This window comes from Gymnogyps californianus, chromosome 7 (genome assembly GCF_018139145.2).
Source record: "Gymnogyps californianus isolate 813 chromosome 7, ASM1813914v2, whole genome shotgun sequence".
In the NCBI taxonomy this organism is placed as follows: Eukaryota; Metazoa; Chordata; class Aves; order Accipitriformes; family Cathartidae; genus Gymnogyps; species Gymnogyps californianus.
This window is the reverse complement of record NC_059477.1, coordinates 38,743,431-38,760,393: the sequence shown is the minus strand read 5'-3', so window position 1 is coordinate 38,760,393 and position 16,963 is coordinate 38,743,431. Positions and strand designations below refer to the sequence as shown.

General features: G+C 36.7%; 1 protein-coding gene across 1 annotated transcript in view; it reads left to right on the top strand.

Annotated features, from left to right (window-relative positions):
- The window catches only part of LRP1B (LDL receptor related protein 1B), a 749,866-nt gene that overhangs the window by 283,059 nt on the left and 449,844 nt on the right, over positions 1 to 16,963 (top strand). The gene's annotated exons all lie outside the window — the stretch shown is intronic.

Below are 16,963 nucleotides of genomic sequence, written 5' to 3'. Positions count from 1 at the left end.
ACTGCTAGTCAAATGATTGTTGATGGTCCTCAGCAGATCTCATGTTCAAAACCAGAAACTCAGGGACAGGCCCTGGGATTTCTGCTACAATCCAATGTGACAATATACAGTAAAAGATACAATTAATGGTATAGGTCAGAAAGTTAAATTAGAATTCAAAAGTTCACGTGGACAGATTTCCAGAACTGTCATAGTAAAATCTAAGCCCGCACCAAAAATAAGCCGTGTGGAAAAAAAAATAAAGCCAGCTGGAATTAATCAGTGTAATACTGCTGACTTCACAAAACTACAAATGGTTATTTTTATATAACCAGGTGAGGATCCAGGCTGTCATAAAGTATATGACAATTCTTATTTGCAGTGATAGGAGTAGTTTCTTTTCTTGAAGGCTCTACTTTTGTATAGTCCTTGTTCAATGAGCATTACATAAAATCAAAATTTGTGTCAGCATATTGATTTGAGCACTGGTCCCAGCATCCGAAAAACCCCAGAAGTTAAACTGGCCAAAGCAGTATTTGTCCCATACTGAAGCTTTCTGAAGTTGCAGATGAGTGTTTTTCAGAGAACAGTATTGATCCATTAAGTACTGTTTAAATGTATATTCCTCAATAATTCATATACCTGTATAAATTACTCTGGATTAGATGGCAGAGGATTAAAAACTTCCAGTGCTGAATAATTATTGTATTATAACTCTCTTTTATTTTTATTGTATTTTAACTCTTTAAATTAGGAGAGTAATGGGATCAGAAAAAATAAGTAGACTAAAAATAAAATCCCATGTTAGTGTAAATTAAATATGTTTGGTTTTCATATGCAGAATTTTGTATATGTAGCCTGTACTTCGGAATGTGATAGCACATAAAATACCTAATCTTTATTCATGCCCTTTTAGTTTATGCTCAAATACGCCTTGTAAGGTTCATGTTGATTCCCACTCCTTCCTTTTGAATATGAAAACTTCCCAATGGTAAAATTAATGTGTGGTCTAATAAATTAATATAGAATTTAGTAAAATATACTAAACAAACGTTCTGTCTAAACCACACAGAACACCTAGATAATGAAGTTCTTTTATACTTTATTAAGAATTTAAAGTTGTTTCCCAGTACCTCATCTAGTAAATGGTTAACAACTTGTTAATATTGATTTTTGTAGCAATTACGTATTTTGACTTGCTTATTAGAGGCAGTTCTTGAAATTATTAGTGGACACATTTCTATCAGCAAAGCCAAAGAATAAAGAAAACAATAACTTTACATTATGATCGTGTAGTTTGATACTAACAACTGCCACTAATGTGTCATTATGATACACTCCTATGTATTAGATATTTGGTATGAACACAGTATAGTTGTAATTATTCTCTCTATAAATATCTTTATATCAGAACAATGCATGGGTAACTGTTGAGTCAAAAGCTGCAAAGTTGCTTCAGAAACCTTGCCAAATAGTTAGCTTTATCTTGATATTAGTAACAAAAATGTCATTCTGAGTATGTACCTCTTTAATTAACATTGTTCGTATGAGATTTTTGATTGATCAAGAGGATAATAACAGTTTGAAATATTGAATTGCAAACAACTCAGTTGGTCACAGAGCTGACTGTTTAAATAATCTATTGCTAGCGACACTGATAGTGCTGTGTAAATAAGTCACAGTCTATGCACCAGGAAAATAAGTTATGATATGAAGTATGGGGTGTGTGACCATGGCAAAGACCATTTCAGTGTACAGGTCACAGCTCCACAGGGGTGAAAGCTTCTAATAGTACTTAAGAACTAATGGTGTATAAGCATTCAGTAGCTGGAATTTCTTTCTCTGAATTTAACATTCTTATGTTAATTCATTATATTATGATCTTTGAGAGATATATTCAGGCCTGCACCTCTCCCTGGACAGGTAAAAATATGATCATATCTGCAGTGTGAAATGGTAATATATGTGAAATTTCAAGGAAATAGTAGTAAATACAATGACATTCCTGTCTCATCATCTTTTATTTCAGGCACATATGCATTTTTGCTGGTGAATGTAATGCATAAATTCAGAAGGGGTTGTGGCAATATGAAATAAAAAGTGTTCTATTATGTATGGTGGTTTCACATTATGTGTTTCAATGTCCTTCAGAGGAGAAGGGGTGCGTGGTTCACTGAAACTGAAACTCACAGCATATAATAGTGATAAGACACCTGTATTTGGTCATTTTGGATTCTTTGCTATTTTTTCACTAATTAAAGAATGCTTTAGAGAGGCTGAATAAGCAAGGGATCAAAGTATATACTAAAACCTCCTATAAAGTGTAGGCTGGGGCTGGGGCTGTTCAGCTTTCTAAGATTCACCAGGTACTTTCACCACCATCCAGTCCTGCTGAATGGGGGAGTTGGTGCCCATCAGCTATTTGGAGGCTTGATAAGGCTCAGATAAAATCTACCAATGCCAAACTAGACTCAAGCTTGAGTAGTTCTGGTAGAGGACTGATCCGGAGCCGCTCTTGACAATTAAGTTTCTTTCTTTAACACAGTTCTTCAGGTTTATTTTGAGAGCCAGGTCTTTATTTCAGTTGCATTTTCAGCCACTTTTAAAGCTCAGCCATGCGATGAGCTGAGAAGTCTTCTGCCACAGGGGAGTTGCCGAATTATTGCAAGCTGAACTATTTAGCTCTAAGTTTTTCCTTCCCGTGGTTCCTCCCAGTCACGTATGAGGTTGCCAGGGTCATCACTGATGCGGGACTGGGACTGGCTGTGGTCAGTTAAAGTAGGTGTCATATGGCTACAGCTTGCTCCAGACTCTGATTTTACGGCCTTTTGAAGGTTAAAATACCTATTTTTTTTTTCTGAAGGCTTTAGGAACAGCTTAGACAAATACCCATTATGGATTAGAGAGAGTAACCTGGCCTTGAGTAGGTAAAGGATTAGATATATCCTTAAGATAATTTCTAGATCATTACAATCACTGTGAATCTTAGAAGGGGTTTTTAATAGGGCTGCAGAGGTGATCTGTACAGTTTTATAAATCAGTACTTTATTTTTATATATATATATATATATGGCAAAAAATTGAAGGTGATATGCCAAACTTAGTTTTCGGTCTGTCTCTGAGTTAGAGCTATAGAAAACTAGAACTTCTACAGAATATAGAAATGTCCTTTTTCACTTAAGGGATAAGTTATTATAGCTGCAGGAATAGTTATGCTAAAATTCTGGGTATTCCAGTCAGAAAATACTAAAAGAATACTGAAAAAAATGCTACCGCAAATAGTCTGCATATCTTTGGCTCATGCCAATTTGTCGTAAAATGGAACATTTTTGGAACAATTACTGAGAAGCAAAACTGACATGGAATTAAGAGGCCCTGGTGAGAGCCCAGTGAAGGCACTAATTACACGCTGATGCTCTGACTTTAAAGTTGACGTATATTTTGCATTATGCTGCAGTATCCATTGCATTTCTATGGACTGTGTTGTATTATGCAGCGGGAATACTGCAGCAAGTTTATCCATTCTACTTGGTAAGACGAAATAGTAACAGCATTAATAGTCTGCATGTACACTTCTCCAATGGATGCATTCGCAATAAAGTACATTGAGATCTCATTAAATAGTCTTCTGTCCCAGCCTGGACATGGATTATGCTCTGTACTTCTTTGGTTTGAGGATACACAAGCCAAGACTTTGGGAAGGGGAAAGCAGGAGTGCTGTAGGGATTCCCTGGAAGTCTACTTGCGCTAAAACCCTGAAGTGCAAAGAGTTGAGCAGTTTCTTGAGGACGCTTTCTCTCATTTTAGTTGCTGCTACTGATCAGCTACCAATAGCATCTGGCCAGTATCCTGGCTCTGTGACGTGCAGGAGTCGCTGGACCAGGGCTTGGCAGAGCTCAGGACGTTGTTCTTCCTGGCTCTGAATCACAGCAGCTCCCCACTGAAGATGGAGTTGCATGAAAAATGTGACTGTATCTTTTCCCATCTGAAATACTGATTATTCAGATTGCTTATACCATCTCATATTGAAATTAATCATAATAGCAAGACCGCAACATCCATTAAAGCCCCTTGCTATTTGGAGAGTCACTATACATAAAGTAATTGCCTGCATGTCTACCTGTCTGCCTACCTAGCACTGTTGACAAGACGAGCCTGGGCATACAGGAGAATCTGCATTACCTTCGGAAGACTGAATATCTTATGAAAATAACTTCAAATTTTTGTTTGCTATATTAACTAGATGTAACCCAACATATTTAGTAGGTTAATTAAGATTGAGAAAATCTAGGAGAGATCACAGAGGTTACTTGAGATACTTTCTTTTTTAATTAAAACTGAAATTTTTACTGAACGTGACAAATCTCATAGAATCCTTCCAAGTCTTCAGATTATTTGGATCTTTGTTAACTGCGGTCTGAACCATAATCTCTAGTCAATAAAACATACAAAGGCAAACTCTGGATCATTTAGTATTAAAAAACTGCAGAACACACATACAGAAGATTTGGCTGGATAATTGTTATGTTTGTAGCAGCCTATAATCAGAGTATTGTTTTTCTGTTTAGGCTTTTTGAATGAATTGTTATCATAAGACAAAGATAAATGCTGCTATTACTGAATCATGTTTTTGTTCTGGCACTTCTACAGCTGGAACACTGGGAAATTTTAAGTGGTGTTTACCAGAGGGGCAAATACAAATTTCAGAATTTTATGGATACTTCAGGCCTTTCAAGAATGAGGTAAAATTATAAAACTGAAAGTTAGGGAGCTACATTTAGATCCTAGTCTTTTTTTTTTTCTTCTCATGAAGTTGTGTAACAAGGTAACAAAGAAAACCTAAATTAGTCTAGAATTATAAATGTTCCCACCGTTTTCTCATGAGACTGCTTCTAGAAGTAGTGCACACCTGCAAAAGAAATCCCTGTAAACTCATTTGGTTTATTCTGACAAGCTTTAAATCAGTCATCCTTTAAGACTGTGATGTACAAAGTGTCACATCAGGTTACTGAATCCTTAAACCCTCAGGAAATCTCACAGTGCTCCTGATGTACCAGTGGGGCTGCTGAAACCATTAGGTGACATTCAAAATGATTCTCTCTGCAACCACTCTGTGTTCTGCATCAAGCTTTTTACTTGTGGTTATAAGACAGAAAAGAGAAAAAAGTGTAGGCACTAAAATAAGACGATCATAGGTATTTTTGCTTTGGAACAGAGCTGCTAGTAAGTAACTACATTTGTCTGGGCGAAGGCTTATTTTGCTTTTTTTGGTTTTATTGTATCTCCTTCTCGTTTCACTGTCTAAATATCCAATTTCTTGTATATTACTCTCTTTCACATCTTTTTGCCTTGATAGAGCATGATGTGGCTCATTGAAATTAGCCAAGGTCATTTAGTCTATTCTGCTGTCAAGACAAAGAAGTCATGGGCTTGGTGATTTAATAACTTTCTATCACAAAATCCTATTGCAGGAAAGCGAATTAAAGGTGGCTGGCAGGGGGATAGAGCAGCGGGAGACGTTTGAGTGATGTGATTTCATCCCACCTTTTATGGGCTGTTGCTGAAGAGATTTTTTTAGGCCAGAATGCACAAATGAACACCATTGTTAAGGTATCAGCATTGTCTATGTGGCAAATTAAGTGTAGAATTTAAATGTTTGACTATATATGATAACAATATATGATAATAGGTCATTATGTAGTATATAGTTTGTATAGAGTGTTGTGATCTTGTGCATTGAAGGAGTGATGACAAGATGTATCTTGTCTGCTCCCAGTCAGTATTTCCATTTCAAGTTGCAGTACGAATTTTCCCGAGAGAAAATGTTGGATACTGTTCCTTACTGGCAAAATCAAGTGTTGGTCAGTTATGGCCTCCCTGAATACAAATACTGATTAGTTTTCCTTTTTAGCACACATGTTTTAAATACATATACTTTCTTCAAGGTCATGGAAGCCATGTTTACAATAGGAGATGCAGTGTTGAATGGTTGCACCATGGGGTTCTTTTTAATCTTCCTTATGAGAGAGAGGAGGTCTCTCAGTCTCATGAGAAAATGGTGGGAACACTTATAATTCTAGACTAATTTAGGTTTTCTTTGTTACCTTGTTACACGACTTCATGAGAAAGGAAAAAAAAAAAAAGACTAGGATCTAAATATAATCCTTATTATAACTCAAATTTTTCAGTTTTTCTATGATCCTGTTGCCTAGTAAAATGCACAAAGTGTGGTAGACATGTTAATAAATCATATTTTAAACCAGTTCATGGTAGTTAAGAGGGCCAGTTAGTCATGATTGTAGTTAACTGGCTCGTGTTCAGGGCTACACAAACCTGATGAAAACAGCTACAGTGAGTGTCGTAGGGGATGCGATGGAATGATCTGAGAAAGCTTTGTTCTACTTTCCAGGGATTTAGGTTAAATGGTATTTATTGTTGCCTGCTGTTGTTGTTGCCTGCTGTTACTGTTTTTAGGCTGCCCTCTATTGAGAAAAGAAAACAGACATTTAAACTCTTATTATGAGCATCCCCTTTTCAGTTTTATGCAACAATTTTTATTATCTTTCTGTTAATTAGTATGTATAATTACCTGATTATTTTTCCCTGTTACAGCTAATAAAACTCTTTAGGGAATTATCTTATGTAAAAAATGTAAGATGCTTTTTGTACAAATAAATTTCAAAGTACTTTTATGAAGATAAATACTCTGGGCATAATCTGTATATCAGGACTTCAGATATATTCACATGGCAAAAAACCTGACACTCATAAACTCACCTCGCAAGCAGGAATTGTAGCTGCTGCCTGGCTCCCATTATTTCACATCACAGAGTATGTCTTAACTGCATTTTCAATATACAGGCATCGGAGACAGCTTTTCAGTGAGGAGAAACTAGGGCCGGACACCAAATGCTTAAAAAACACTAGTAACCTTGAGGCGTAGGGAGAACGATAGCACAACGTTTATCTTCAGCTATTGTCACCAATATTTGGGGTGCAGGGGATAGCTTAGACATACTGAAATCTGATTTAGACGGAGTAATGCTTTTTTTCAGTTTCATTTTGAGCATTTTTTCTTTTTCAGAATATACAGGACCTTTTAAATTTAGACCTATAGCATGAGAATTCAATTAATATTTTTTACATTAACTAATAGTAAAATTATATCTGATGAGGAAAAATGCACCTGAGGCACCTGTCCATCAATAAAATGTGTGATTACTAGATTTCCATGGCCTCTTATTCCAGTGACATTATTTGCCTATTCATTGCTCGTATCAACTGAGTTTTAAAATAATTGAGCAACCTGGTGTTTGAAGTGAGGAAGAAATTTAAGTGAAAGGCATGTGTGCTGAAAAACATGGTTTTGGTCCTCCTAAAGCTATTCATAAAGTCAACCTAAATTCGCAGAATGGTATCAAATTGAAGACGGAAAAGAAGAAAGAAAAGAGCAAATTCTGGGGCTTGCATCACATAATTTGTCAGAAGTGCAGTTGTCAGTTTTCTGCCCCGGGAGTCCTCAGCCGAGCTAAATTATGAGACTCGATTTCAAGTTCTTTCACTCCCTGCCTGAGGGGATTTGACTTCCCAGCTCCTTATCTTCCCAAGGTGAATAAACAAATGAGCAAACTACAAGATGTCCTGCGTGGGGGGTGCTTTTGCTCCTCATGGCGCTCTTCTCTGTGGAATAAACACTTAAACATTTATTATAGCAGATAATTGAAGCTCCAGGAGTGTTCATTTGAATTCTCATGGCAAAGAGTCAGTTCTGGTCTCTCAGTTGTTCCCATCTCAGCAATTAGTTGCGTATTGTTAACCAAAGTGGGTAAATTCTGGGAGTTGGGGTAGGTGTAGTCCCACCTGGAATACATATGCCTCTACACAACATCCACCTGCCTGGCCACGTATATATGGCATACACCATATTCTGCCTTTTCAGACAATGCAATTTATAGCTGAAGAGAACTCATAAATTTTTCTTCTAGACAAGGACTTTAATTTCTTACTGCATCCCACTTCTTGCATTTTGCAATTTTAAGCTCATGAAACTGTATAATCAAAAAGTCTAAGTCATTTTCAAATTGTGTAATATAGTTTAAAAATTAAGTTACCACCATTTCTTAGACTATGATAAACAAGTCAAGATGTCACCAGCAATTTTAAGTGAGATTGATAATATTCAGTGGTGTGAAGAAGTTCGCTTTGACACTTTGAGAAATAACTCTTGGTCTTCCACTCAGAAGCAAGAACATGCACAGAGCATACAAAAACTGGTTTTCAGAATTCATTATATCCTCTCTGGAAGATTTCAGTCATCTTTTCTCCACAAAAATCTGTGTCAAGAAAGTGTAACTTAGTCTTTAACTCACAGGAGTAATGCCTATAATTGGAGTTATCTGTGAAATGTACAGATTAAAATACTGTGAGATGAAATGGAAAGAGTTAAAAATTGTGGGAGAAAGAAGAGAAAAAGAAGTGGTACCATGGGAAAGTACAGACAGTAAATGGCAAGAAAAAAGAATCACTGGAAGCAGTCAAGTAAGAACAAAAACTGGGAAAATACAGAGACCAGTCAATAACAAGGTTTAGTATAATCCTTCATATGAGGGCTAGTAAAGCAGACCTATTTTAAGTCCGTGCTCTCTGTTTCGAAATATGTGCGTCAAAGAGTAGGAGCGTGTTCCCACTGCACTGACTCATATAAGAAAATGAGAGTTTGCAAGGAGACTCCGTAATCTAAGAATATTTTCTCTTTTGTGAAAATGGGTGTATTGAAAGCATCATTGCTGTGCATGCAATAGTATCAACCTATATGGCTCATCATCATTGCTTTGTGGTGGTTACTCCCTGTGCTCTTTGTCTCTGGTTGTTGGTACTGGTCCTTTAGAACATCATAGATCTTACCAGGGTTGCTCCACACACCACTTGTCTTACCAGTATGCAAGATAGTATACAACGTACGTTTTAAATGGTCAAAAGTTATGATTTGTCATCATGTTCTTACAGATTTTGAATTGAAGAAGCTGCCTACTTCCATACTACGTATTACAAACTTCCATTCCCTGAAGTTTGGAGAGAGAGCCAAAATTAACCCGAAACTGTGAAGTTCAGAAAATTTTCAGACGATATAAAATGATACTGATATATGCTTCAGTACTGTTCACTAAATAAATGTAATAGAATTGTAATGCATGTGAATCACATATAATCTATACTGTTAGCACATAGCAGAAGACAGATTAATAATTTCTACTAATATTGTTTTTTAAACCCAACACATTATGCTAAGAAAATATAGACCTAATTTACTGTTCTCTGTGTAGATAATGCTCTCTCAAGTTAAGTTCATTAACAACTTCTTCAAGTGTGAAGACACTTGTTAAAAAAATTTAAAATAAGCAGTGTGCAAGAATCAAAAAAAAAAAAAAAAATTAGTTAGGATGATACCAGAATCCTACTGAAATTAATGACAACATTTCCATGATTTTAGGCTTCTGGACTGGGCCTATCCAAACCAAAAAATGTGCTTCATTTTTTTGAATCACTTGTATCAGGTGCTTTTTAAGCATTTACATATGCAAACGGATTTGGGTTTTTTTGTTGCTTTTTTTTTTTTTAAGAAACTCTAGGAAAATGCTACGTGTGAAGAAGGATGAGCCATATTTAAAGTTCAGGATGTGACCATGATCCACCCTGTGCAAAACAATAATGTTTTCTGGCATGTGACTGTTGAATAAGGCTGCTATAGTTGTATTGGCTGCTCTCTGAGTGTCTCTTTTTAACTGTGAGATATTGTGGTAGAACATATCCTATGAAATCAAACTTTCTGGACTATATTTAGCATCTTTCTAAAACAATTTTTGTCTATCCAGTCATTCTTAACATCCATTTACATGTAGCAAAGTATTAAAAATGCTGTTTGGAAGATAAGGTATCTTATATGTGGGATGAATTAATGGAACAATGGACCATTGTCAGCCTTCCCATTTTCTCAAAGGAAGTGATGACCACTAAGATTAAAAAAGAGGAGGAATTAGCAGCAGACCAGATTATAATTCCAAAAATAGGTTTATCCAATGCACAGTGACACTTTTCTGACCCCTTCATGATGCAGCTTGGTTTCCACACTCATGTGGGGTTCCGTAAGAGCTGATGTCACATTCCCAGAGTCAGATCAGCCAGAGAGAAAATGTCTGTGTTTTAAAATAAAAGACTCATTTATAGTAATTTAAGCCCCAAACACATCTCTTCGCCCTGCTATAGAAGGTCAAAATCCTCACTCATTAAGAACTATATGTGGTCTTTTAAACAAATGCACTTTTTAATTACCAGCAGGCAATTCAGCACAATTTGTTGCTGTCTAAGGTACTTTTTATTTTCTAATAGTCTTGCATATTTGATAGCCTCTTTCAAAATTATGCATCAGATGTAGGACCTGCCACTTGTTTAATTGACTTTTTCCCTCTGTTTAATGATGTGCATCTCCTAGAATTTTAGCAGAAGTGAATCCAGCTACATATGGGAAAGGCAGCTCTTTGTATCAGTTACGTACACTTGTAACACAACTATAAAGGTGATGGGGTCCCAGCCAAAGCCTGCTGACCCCCAGAGGATCTTTTTGAAGTAGGGACACTGGAGCTGTGACCTATGTACTTTTGACAAAGGGGATATGTAAGAGAGGAAATGGCCTCTGCTGAAGGACAGGAGCTGTTAGTTGCTCTGCCCCCTTTTTCTGGGAATCTGGAACACACTCTGCCTATTCAGAAACTATTCCTTGCAGGGTTTTTTTCCCTGCTTTTAGGGTAAAGCTCTGGTACTTGAAGGAACAATCGCAATCTGTTTATTAATTTTAAACATGATAATAAGGTACCACCATGGCATGCTGCCTCAGTGTTATCCTAAGACGATTTGAACAGCTGTCCCCAAATAATAGCTTGTGCCCTGGACTGGTTGTGTCATCATTTTCGTAATCATTTGTTTAGTTGTGTTCTTTGTTATTAACTCTTATAATTTATTTATTAAAAACAAACATCTTCATTTAATGAGCATTCAGATCTTGACTTACTTGCTAAACTAAATTCTTGAACAAAAATAAAAACAATGTGAAGTCACATTTTGTGTTCTATTTTAAAATATTTATGGTAGGACAGTTCCATCTGGGATCAAGGCATTATTGTAGAAAGTGACATAGACTTACAGATTAAAAAGAGAATAGTTCACAATTCTGAAGTAGCAAAACATTTAGTTGTCTTTTAGCAAATTTGAGCTTTTTTACTTCATTGAAAGACAATGAAGTGATAGAAGAATGGCATGAAACATTTTTGTGCAGGTAATTATTAGGTATAAGAGTTGATTTCTACAGGAAAGCCATGAATATAGTTTTAAATTCTCAAACTAATGGCACGCAGTGGCATCAGGAGGATAAAACAGGATGGGAATAAGTTCTGTTCTGCAAATTGTTACATAAAACGTGCACAGTTACATAAAACCAAAACTGTTCAGACATCTTGAGTACTCGCATTTAAGGTACATTGTAATTAAAAATACTTTTGCAAAGTGCAACTGTTCTGCTTTCTGCCATGAACTGACGCTCATAATTTATGTTAAAAAATAACCGGAGAATTACTCACAAATTTAAGTGGACACAGTGTGGGGCCCATACTTCTGCTTTCTGGTAAACTTCAATGTCCTGTGATGCATAAAAATGTAAAGTGCTATACTAGCCCTTCAGGAAAGCCTGGGCTTCCTTCCTGCCTTTAGCGTGGAAGTTGGATGTCTTGATTTTTAGAGAAGGGAAGAAAACACAAATCCAAACCAAATCTCACATTGGTCATAATGTCTGGTATTAGTGGAAAGGATAAAGCACAGTGATCTTCAAACTGTAATTTCCCCCTCTTGAGCTTAATCACAGAATCATAGAATGGTTGGGGTTGGAAGGGACCTTAAAGATCATCTAGTTCCAAGCCCCCTGCCATGGGCAGGGACACCTTCCACTAGACCAGGTTGCTCAAAGCCCCATCCAGCCTGGCCTTGAACACTTCCAGGGAGGGGGCATCCACAACTTCTCTGGGCAACCTGTGCCAGTGCCTCACCACCCTCACAGTGAAGAAAATGGAAAAATGCTTTAAATAGCAACATACCTTTTAGTGACATGTTGTGGATTACTGTTCAGATGAAGTAAAACGGGGATCATGGATGCCTCCTTTCTTAATGAAAAGGTTACTGGTTTCTACATATGTGTCCTATTTGGGTTTACAAAGGAGAACTAGATGAAAGACAAAAAAATGCCCTTATATGATCCCCACAGAAAATAAGGCTTTCTACTATTTGAAAACTTTTTGTTTTGAAGGCTACCAGTATGTGCTAGGTGTCTCGATATTGTCTTGAAACTGTTGTAAAGACATGAATCATACCGGTGCTAAAACTATTAAATTTGCTGGATGTAAGAACTAACAAACATTTCCTGTTAAATGCAGAAATTTGCAATCTCATGATTTACATACCTTAAAAAGTCCATACATTACATTTAATAAAAAATTGTTCTGCCAGTCCAGGAAATTTTTCCGTCCTGATGCCAAAGGGGTCTACAGCTGGGAGGAGCCATTTGCAAAATGCCTCAGATTTTCTAAGACTCGTCACAAAGTCAGAAAGAACCCTTGCTGTATACCTAAGGATATAAATAATACATATGATACATACCTAAGGATGTACATGATACGTGTGAGTTCACAGCACACAGCAGGAGGGAGAAGCTGGGTCTAATGTAAATCACATAGCATTGCCCAGCAACTGGGCTGTTTTGCACCTCAGCTCTATAAATGTCCGTGTCCACCCTGACATACTTATAAAAGGCACCATAGTGCATTCAAAGTATTTAGCCCTCCAGTACTTGCATAAGGGAAGTCAGTCTGTTGATCTTAATGAAGCTGCTGTCAGTGTTCACCAAAGCATCCAGAAAGCTCTTTTCAATATATGGACTGTAAATGAATGTAGAAATTGCTGTTGGCTTGCGTTAGCACAAGTTACAATCATCTTCCAAGTAAAAAGTAATGTGAATGAAACACAATTCTTGTTAACGGATACATCTGCAGGCCTTTGCTTCTGACTTCAGCTGTGAAAGTGCTTCTCACATCTTTCTTTTTCCCCTAATGAAGGCACAGCTGTGCATTTAGGGACTTGACAAAGAATGTGATTAGGAGTTCTAGACTTCCAAAATAATTTATGTGCCTTCAGAAAGAGTTGTTATTAGCAACTAATTCTTGGTGAGTTTTATTATTGTCTCATGTTGTGGGCATTTTTGGTGCTAGAAGCATGGAAAAGTTGTAGCAGTTGAGTAAATCTTTGCATCTTCCAGAATTTATATGGTGTTTCAGTTTGATTTTGAGGTCTGGATGAAAAAGTCACAGACTCCGTAAAATCTGAAAACATTTAGTTCAAATAGAAATTACTGGGGGCTTCTTTGGGTTTGTTTTGGTTTGGTTTGGTTTGGTTTTTTTGTAATTTCTTGTTCATTGCCACAAGTTTCAGTGCTTTTGGATTACCATTACTGCCTCCTGTGGGACACATTTTGGGGGCTAGCTGGATGATTGCTGCGAGTGAGAAATCTAAACAAGAGAACAAGAGCAGCTTTTAACTATGCTCGTTCTCTCCCAGCTTGTACACATACCAGCTGGAGTTTTCTTATAGTCATACCCTATTCCTGAACATGGGAAAAGGTGAGCAGGCAGCCACAGACCTACTAACTTTCCCTTACCAGCTCTCATCCTTGGTAGTGGTGTTTGCCTAATGGAGAGGTGGACTCTACTCATCCATCCCATGCTGATTATGTGCAGAGAAGTTACTGTGCTGTGATCTTCTTTAGCTGTAACACATGTTCTATCCTGAATTTCTGTTCAAGAGCTTGCCTCCCTGTGTGAAAGGATTATTAATGTAGACGAGAAGTCTATTTGGGCTATGCAAAATATGTCAGAGATTTCCAAGGAGCTGACCGTGCTGATGTTCAGCACTGTGAGTTCTGCTGGCAAGTAGCTTGGAAATGTTCATTGTAGTGCTAAACACACATCAAGAAAGTATTTTGTGCTTTAGCTATAACAGAGACTGTTTTCTATTCTAAACTGACCTGTGCTATAGAAAATGTAGTTTTAATTTTAAAAAGCTACTAATCATTGCCTCTCACTCTGGGAAGTCCTGTCATACCAGAAAGCGTGACCATAACTAAAGCTTGCGTATTTGTAATTCCAGTATTTGGGAAACTATAATCCGAACAAACTTTAGCATTAGTAGTAAGCTGATAATTAGGATTTTATAGATTCTACTGCAGTTATACTGTTTTTCTAAAGACCTGATCATTTACGGACTTAATGCAAGTAGATGCTGGGATTCAGCTGTCAGTCTGAGGCACAGCCTGAGTACTTACTCAGTTTTTACTTAGATTTTTCTCAGGTGAGCTACCAGTGAGCAAGACTCTTACATAGGTATTTTTGGCACAATAAGTGGTTTTCTCAAGCATAGCCAATATGAACATTTTTTATTTGCGGCATTTTATTTTTAACTTTGTGGAGGAAGGTACTTGCATCTGAATGTTAAAAATTGCATTTTTGGGGGGAAAAAATGAGTGGGGTAAAACAATAACATGATGATTGATTTTGTTCTTTCTTAATAGACATTAGCCAACAACTTGGCGAGTTTTTAATAAAAACTAAGTGGTTTTAAATTTTGCTGTATACAGAAGGCTAAAATATTTGTAAATTAAAAAGTCAAAGGTGAATTTTTACAAAAATTTTATATTAGCTTTTTAGTAAAACATCGCAGAAACTCTGCCCTTTTAAATATGAAGAATATAGGCTTTGGTTTTTTTTCCCATGCTGATGCATTTTAAGAAGAGAGTTGCAGAAACCTCCAATAAATCCGTGCTGTACATGGAGATGTTTATTTTAGAGAAAGGTCAGACAATATATTATAGAACTAAAATCTAGAATTTTGGAAAAATAGATTTTATTCATTGTGATAAAGATTTAAAATAATCACTGGAAATTAAGATCTCACAAAACATTAAGTATTTTAAGAATTTGAAGATTCCCTGCATTTGGATCAGAGGTGCCTTGTCTCTGCAATATTATCATGGTAACTCTTCTCTTCTGTGCTACTTGCAAAGCACAGTTAATTGATGAACTTGGGAAAACATAACAGTTGATCCAAGTACATTCTGGCTGTGGAGGGCGTGAAGGTGGTGCTGAGATGCAGGAGACCCGTGGGTCCAGGCAGGAAAACGCCCCAGGGAGGAGGAGAGCACTGTGCTACCTGAAATCACAGAGTTCAAATGGGGAATCTTCTTCCTGGTGCGTCATTATTCTTCCCGGGGTGTCCTCCCCTCGTTTGCTCTGGACGGACCGTTCAGTGGGCAGGAAATAACCACTGATGCTGATAGATGAGTATGACTGGTAGGAACCTTTGAAAGCACATCTGATGTTACCTGAAATAAATAGCCATGCCATTGTAAAGTCGCTTACTAATTCTTTTTACTTCATTCCATATATGCTATTTTAAATCCATATATGCTAGAGATGTGTGTCACCAGCTGCAGTGTAATTTACTTTTAGAATATAGCGCTGAAATTTCTCTAGTCTCCTCAGAGAGTCATCTAAAGATGGATGTTTTCAGGGAAAAAAGAGATACATAATCTAAAACACTGCAGGATAAAGCTTTTATTACTGTTCTGAAGTTAGTTAGAATTCATAATATTCATTCATATTTCTTGTCAAAAAGGTTTTGAAAAATAAAGTTTGTGTTAAAAATTGTGGGTACTTGATATCTTTAAGAAAATCAAGAGATGTATTGATGTTCTGGAATGACACGAAAAGGTCTAATTAGTCTGTATGAAATGGAGTCCTTGGCACATTACGCAATTGCCTCTCATACTGGCCATCGTATTTGCTGTCATTCATTATTTCCCTTCCTATTCCCCTGCATAGCTGGTTTGTCAAGGATTGGAAGTTTTCTGTCACAGAGAAAACTCTGACTTGATAGAGGGAATCTGGTCTGTGGCTTGAACACCTGGGTACTAAGGTAATAATTATTACCTTATAATAATTATAACTAGTCACTCCAGAGGCAATTATCACACGCATAAGTATGCACATAAGGGAAAACCAGTTGGTTATTACATGGAGTCAGGATCAATGAGCCTGTAGGGTACAATAGTATAAAATACAAACAACGTGACTGCTATATTCAGAACACTCAACAGGCCCTCCTAATGAAAAAAAACATACCAACAAGAGTAGAGAAAATGTTCCCTACTGTGCCTCAATGAAAAAAACAAAAGAGTTTCTATGAAATTTGATTGATTTGCAAACTAAAAGAAAGTTTGAGGGGGAAAACATAGCACAGACTCCACAAAATTGCTAACAGTGCGTAGCATTTAAATAAGAAGAATCGCAAGTTAAGGAAGAGATTTTAAAGGAATAGTTTAAATGTTTGCTTTTTCTCCTTCCTTTAACAGTTTGTGTAATAAGAATCAATGGCTATTTGCCTTTTAAGTTCCTGTAATCTCTTCATGGAATGAAAATTTCAGAATATGTTTCCCTGGTACAGTCAAATGCTTTGTGGATTTATATTGATGAAGATCTGTAGCCTATTTGCAGCAGTGATATGTGCTCCTTTTAATCCATCCATCTTTCAACAGTGACAAAAGGTGGCTGTTCTCTTTTTAGTCATAAAGTTAACTTCAAAAAGGAGATGTCAGTAAGTAAAAGAAAGTGATTTTCAGTAAGTAAAAGAAAGTGATTTTCATCTTTTAATATCACCACAAACCCATTTTTTATTGATAGGTGCCAAAAAAGGTTGCAATCATTTTGCATGGCTTTAAAGCAGTGATAGCTTTACTTTGAGCACATTAAATCTGCACTGGTGACTTAAAGAAGGCAGCAATTACCACATGGCTGTTGTTACTCACAGAGAGAAAATGATGAAGTTCATAAGTACC